The sequence below is a fragment of the Microtus oregoni genome, unplaced genomic scaffold (genome assembly GCF_018167655.1).
Source record: "Microtus oregoni isolate MIOR12 unplaced genomic scaffold, Mior012 000002F_ref0000024, whole genome shotgun sequence".
In the NCBI taxonomy this organism is placed as follows: Eukaryota; Metazoa; Chordata; class Mammalia; order Rodentia; family Cricetidae; genus Microtus; species Microtus oregoni.
Window position 1 is genome coordinate 71,514,240 of NW_024543061.1, and position 6,578 is coordinate 71,520,817.

General features: G+C 36.6%; 1 pseudogene; it reads left to right on the forward strand.

Annotated features, from left to right (window-relative positions):
* The first annotated feature begins 937 nt into the window (after positions 1 to 937).
* Positions 938 to 2,068, forward strand: LOC121436472 (annotated as a pseudogene).
* The last annotated feature ends 4,510 nt before the right edge of the window (positions 2,069 to 6,578 follow it).

The window sequence follows — 6,578 nt, forward strand, 5'->3', positions numbered from 1 at the left end:
GTTTGCTTTACATTTTAAATTAAAGCTTGTTTTGTCTTACACAAAATCAACACATCCTTAAAATATTCAGACTGAATTAACTTAACAGTTTAATAATAATAATAATAAATAATAATAATAACAACAATCCAATGTTGTTCTGCAGCTGTTATTGCTTTACCTTAACATTAAAAAATTTAAGTTAATAAAGCATGGTATAGTCTATATCTCTGGGGATTTTTACTACCCCTTTCTGTTTATTAAGCATACCTTTTAAAGGATAATTACACCTTTCTATAACTGCTTTCCTGTGGGATTGTGTGATCTAACTATAATATGTTTTAATATATAAAAACCCTTTATTTTACTAGGATCATATGCTGGAACATTGTCAGTCTTAATTTGTACAGGTGTTTCAATAATTACCATAAATTCTAATAAATATGTTATTACAAAATTGACCTTTTCAACTTAAAAGCAGTTGCTCATTGGAATCCTGATTTTGTGTCTATGGTATGGTGCATGCATTGGATTTTCCAAACTCTGCAAAATGAAACACATTCATTTGCCAAATGCCAAATTAATTTCTTTGAGTACTTTTTGTGCTACTTCCTATAGGTAAATCCTCTTTGTTTTGAGGATACAAAGAAGAAGCAGGACACTTCCTTATTATTTCCTTGGCTTGTTGCCAAGGGATAGAAAAGTCTTTCTTAAAACCTTCATGGGGAGTCTGAAGTATCTGGCCTGAAGAAACCCTTTTAAAAAATCAGGTTGAAATAGTTGATGTGTGCAGGCTGGGCACCTGTGCCAAGGTAACCTCGTCGTATGGTCTGAAGAAACTGAAGGATGACAGCAGGTTCCTATCTTCCACTGCACTTGCCGAGTACTGTTTAATTTAGTGCTACTTGATTGTCAACACATACATTTTTGTGGAGAAGTGTTGTGTGTACTTTCCGCCATGGCACAACTGTAGGCATGTTTCTACACCGAGAACAAGAACTATGGAGTAGATGATGTTCCTTTCTCAATCCCTGCTGTCTCTGAAGTTGCTGACCTTAGTAACATCATCAATAAACTGCTGGACTTGCTGACTATAGTAAAATCATCAATAACTTGGTGGAGACCAAAGATGAGCTCCACAACATGTCAAGGGCAGTTTCTTCAAATGGTCAAACACATGGAATTGGAAAACCTTCCATCGGAAGAGATGTGGAACTAAAATATGTGGAAAAATACACAGCATAGAGCTAGAGCAATGCATGATGACTGGTTAAGCTCAAATGAAGAAGGGACAGAAGAATATATCCTGTCTGGTTCTTATGATAAGACCTCTAGGATCTGTCCTTGGAAGGAAAGTCAATAATGACAGTTGTGGGACATACAGATGTTGTGAAAGATGTGGATTGGATAAAAAGACAGTTTGTCCTGCTTATTACTGAGTGACTCAATGGATCAGATGATTCTCTTATGGGAATGGAATGTAGAGAAGAATAAAGCAAAAGCCTTAAACTACTGCAGAGGTCATGCTGGGGATTTGAACTCTATAACAGTCAATATCTCAGGAACTAAATTTTGCAGGGGCTCCTGGGATAAGATGCTAAAGATCTGGTCTACAGTTCCTACAGATGAAGAAGATGAAATGGAAGAATCCACAAATTGGCCATGAAAGAAGCAGAAAACAGAACAATTGGGACTAACAAGGACAGGAAAAATAGTGTTTAACCATATTTTCTAATCTCTTCTTTGTAAACATCTGGCATCTGGAAGCACAGATAGGCTGTGGGATCCCCAAACTAGAGATGATTCTTTGGTGTCACTGTCCCGCACTTCACACACTGGCTAGGTAACAACAGTGAAGTGGTCTTCTATCCATGAACAGAAGCTGATTTCAGTCTCTTTAGATAACATTGTCAAGCTGTGGGATACAAGTAGTTGTAAGGCTCCTCTCTATGATCTAGCTGCTCATGAAGATAAGGTTCTAAGTGTGGACTGGACAGACAGAGGGCTACTTCTGAGTGGAGGAGCAGACAACAAATTGTATTGCTATGGATATTCACCTACTACTTCTCATGTAGGGGCTTGGAAATGAGTGATTTTCAAAGATCTTTTTTTTTTTTTTGTGTGTGTGTGTGTGTGTGTGTCTTACACTATGTAAATGAAATTGGAGAGGGCCGGGGCTATAGCTCAGTTGGAAGAGGGCTTGCCTAAAGTGTACAAAGCTTTTTTTTGAAAGAAAGTGATTTTGTACTGCATTCCTGTAATCCTGGATCTGGGAGGTTAGCAGCAAGAGAATCAGAAGTTCAAGGTCATCCATCCCCAGTTGTATTGTGAACTCACAGGCAGCCAGGGTTACATGAGAATGTCTCAGAAACAAAGAAGTCATTGGCTAATCCTCCAATGTGGGACAGAAACCTCTGTCAACACTCTAATACCATTGTCAATGCAGAGATAGGAAGCATCCCTTTAATGTGTGTATAATGGTTCATCTTTCATAATAGCTGAATTTTACTCCCTTTGTCTTTTCTGTTTATAAAATACAATAAATGTGTGGCCTGAATTCTCTAAAATAAAAAAAAACATTCATGGTTATAATGGTGTTTTTATTTTATTTTTTGCCTAAATTCTGAGGCATCTAACACATTTTCTATTCATATCTGGTCAAGGTCATTATTATCATGTGTTAGAGGCCCTGGTAGACTTGTATGGGATCTGATATATGTTATGCACAATGGAAGATTTCTATTTCTGATTACTTGCACTTGAATAAATAACAAAGTTAACTCTAATTATCTGGAATAAGATCAGCAGTTTTAATATGTAAAACAACTATTTCTGCGTATGGTGAGTCAGTAACCGCATTAAGAGTTTCTGGAAAATCTAATAATACTATGAGAATAGCATATAATCCTGATTTTTGAACTGAGTCATAAAGGCTTTGAGGCATTTTATTTATTTTTCATGAATTATAACCTGACTTTATTTGCATCAGTATAGAATGTATGGGTTTCAGAAATTGGTGTTTCTTTTGTTATATTAGGGATAATATAATTATTTTATTTATTTATTTATTTATTTATTTATTTATTTATTTATATAAATTGAAGTCTCCTCCCCAAATTACTGCAAACTCTTTGACAGTGTTAATTTTCTGACCATAATCAGGCAATTTCAGCATTAGTAAAAGGTACCACAATTTCTTCTGGGTCTACTCCTGTTAAGTGATGAATTCTCCATTTTCTTTCAGAATCAAATCAGAATGCTCCCTCTACCTCCTGAGTGCTGGGATTAAAGGCATGCATCACCATGCATAGTTGACTGATTCTTGATAGTAAGTAGTATATGTTCTGTTTCATTGTTTCTACTGAGGTCTCCATCAGACTGTCTTACATTTTGAATAGTTCAGTATCTTGCTGTTGGCTATGCTAGAGGATCAATGAGTTGCAATTGAAGTTCCAGGTGTCAGCCCACCAAAAGGGAATCCTCTGATGGGACAATCTCCTTTAGGCAAGGCCAGGAGACTGCAGATCCTGGTATGTCTTTTGCTTCTGCTGTGCCTGTACATGTTGTGGCAGATCTCTTTTGCTGGTATCTAGCATGGTGTAGGTGGGCATGGGGAGATCTCCATTGCCTATAATACAGTGTGTTTATCTCTTGGGAACTTTTCATTATACTGGGAATTTTTACCTATGGATTGTCAAGAAGATGACACCTCACTAAGGGTACTTACTGTGTAATTTGATAATAATAATGATAGCTTATGCAGAGTTTTGATGAATAAAAATAAATACAAAGATATGTTTCACAACCAGGGTCTGTGAGTCTCCCCTAAGGAGCGTAGCCCAGCTAGTTTAAACTCTTTTAACCTTAATGTTGGGAGATGTGTTCACAGGTCTTGGAGTGCATCAGAGCTGAAACAAAGCTTTGAAAATATCAAAGTTAGACTAAGATGCTTTTGTTAAATAACTTTGAGGTGAAAAACCCAAGAATACAATCTAGTTTTAGAAAGGCACATAGCTGAATGCAGAACTCTTTAAGGTCAAGGAACAAGAACAAAGCAGCACAATTATTACTGCTGATATACTCTTCTTGCTAGGTTTGGTTGATGACGAAAGGTTATTATTAATTCCTTATACCCATTTGTGCCCCCCATTTTATGTTATAAAAAAACTATGAATGAATATGCACCCAAAAGATTTAAAGTAGAGCTGACTGATTCTTTTTCATATATAAAATTTAGATTTGTGATTCCCTTAAGATTGCTTATGCAATTACCTTTCAAGATAAGTAATAAAGTAATTGGCCCTTTCTTTGTAACTGGAAAATGCAGCCTACCAGTAAAACACCTGATAAGAACACATTGCTTTCCCACATGGTTAATCTATAACAAGTTGCTTGGGTATGAATGTAGGTGGGCTTTTGGGATAATTTGTTTTTACCCGTAGTACATAAAATGTTTAATCATGTGAAGGAGATGAAAAACATGTTTTTACCTATAGTCATTCACTTGAGAAACAGAATGCAATCATTTTTACTTTTGTACTCCCTGGAAGATTCTGTTGGGGTATAAAAGCTGTGAAAAAAATGAGAGGAGAGAAACTAAAGAAAGAGAGTGAATAAGAATGAAATGAAAAAAGACCTGTAGGATATAGCATTTAAAATGTTTTGTTAACATAGGGGTTTACATAACAACGAAATACGTGTCTTTCTGGTGGCATCAATTTACTTTGGAGATGATGGATGTTGAAGAAACTCCTTATGGAGCTTTCTTTCATTGTAGCAAAGCTAGCCATTTGTGCAAGAAACTGTTCCTCCCTGGGCTGCCTGACAGTATGTTATACAAATTGGTCATGTAGGACACATATGAAAAAAAACTGTTGAACTTTGACAAAGCAAAGGCAAGACAGTCTTTCAAGATTCCTGCTTTACACAAGAGTCTGCCAGATATGTTGCAGGACACAGAGGAAAGTGACTGATGAATTTTCCAGTGCAAGCCAGGACTGTCCTTCAATTTTCCTGCTTCATTGAAAAGTGTTGCAGGGGCCTGCTTGTTCGTCCTGGCCGTCCAGAACTGAAATAATCACATAGAAACTGTATTAATTAAATCACTGCTTGGCCCATTAGCTGTAGCTTCTTATTGGCTAACTCTTATATTGATTTAGCCCATTTCTATTAAACTGTGTATTACCACGAGGTCGTGACCTACCAGCAAAATTCCAGCACATCCATCTGCGGCGGTGAGTCCATTGCATCTCTCCAGCTCTGCCCTTCTTTCTCTCAGCATTCAGTTCTGTCTTCCATGCCTACCTAAGTTCTGCTTTATCAACAGGCCAAGGCAGTTTCTTTTTTCATTACAGCACATAGAGGGGACTCCCACATCAGAAAAGTCTGACAGATATTTTAGGCCTGTAGGCTGAAGATAAATTCCACAATGTTTCAGAGGAACTTTGGGTGACTGTCCAGGCACAAAGATGTCGCTGTTTTTAAGTAATAGCACATCCTTCTGTGAGGTCTTTGATGGAGTTAAAGACTAAATAGTTAGGAGTTATAGTTTTCCTTAGTTATGATAGAAAGTAAATTAGGTATAAAACTTTGGAATCACTAAGATAAGACAGATAATGGAGTATTTTCTTCTGAATTTGCTAAATACAAGCAGACTGAATATTGTATATGCAATTCTTACTTGATATCTGTTTTTGTTGTATATAGCTTAACTATATTAAAGTTAAATCATTTCATTTTTTAAAACAGAAATGGGGAAATATTGTAGAATATTATTTTAAATTGTGTTACATTTGTTTATGCTGTAGACCATTTGTTTAATGATACAAAGATGTGTTGCATTCTTTTTTATTACATTTGTTTAATTCTGTGGAGCTGTGCTACTTTGCCTGTTTAAAACACTTGATGGGTTTAAAAATAGTTGAATGGCCAATTGTAGTATGATTAATAAAAACCCAGAGACAGATATTGGTGTTCCACCTGAAGGTCAGAAAAGCAAAACAGTCAGCCATTGACTCTTTCCTCTACCTCAGTCCAAAATGGCGATACTGCCTCTAGGAATCCTCAGAATAAGACTGTGTCTGAGAGCTGTCTTCTCCCATTTTATATTCCTCTTTAGGGTTGGGATTAAAGGTGTGCACAACTACCACCCAGTTTCTATGGCTAACTAGTGTGACTATGGAGATCAAATGTGTGTGTCAACATTTCCTGGTCTGTATACTAGGCTAAACAGTGGGACTGTTTTACTCTCTGATCTTCAGGCAAGCTTTATTTATTAAAATACAATGACACTACAGCCAATAGGAAGGCAAGGGAAAGACTAGGCAGGCCTGGTGGGCAGAGAGAATAAATAGAAGGAGAGAAAGAGAAAAGAAAGATAAAAAAGCAAGAAAAGAAGTGCCTAGCCACCCAGATACACACCTAGGCAATGAAAAAGATGGAAAGGAAAGATATATAAAAACAGGGATAGTTAAAACACAAAGGCAAAAGGTAGATAGGTGATGAGGAATTTCCCTCTGTGTGCTGTGATTACCATTGATTAATAAATAGGAAAACTACTTTGGACGTATAACAAGGCAAACTTAACTAGGTGGAGAAAA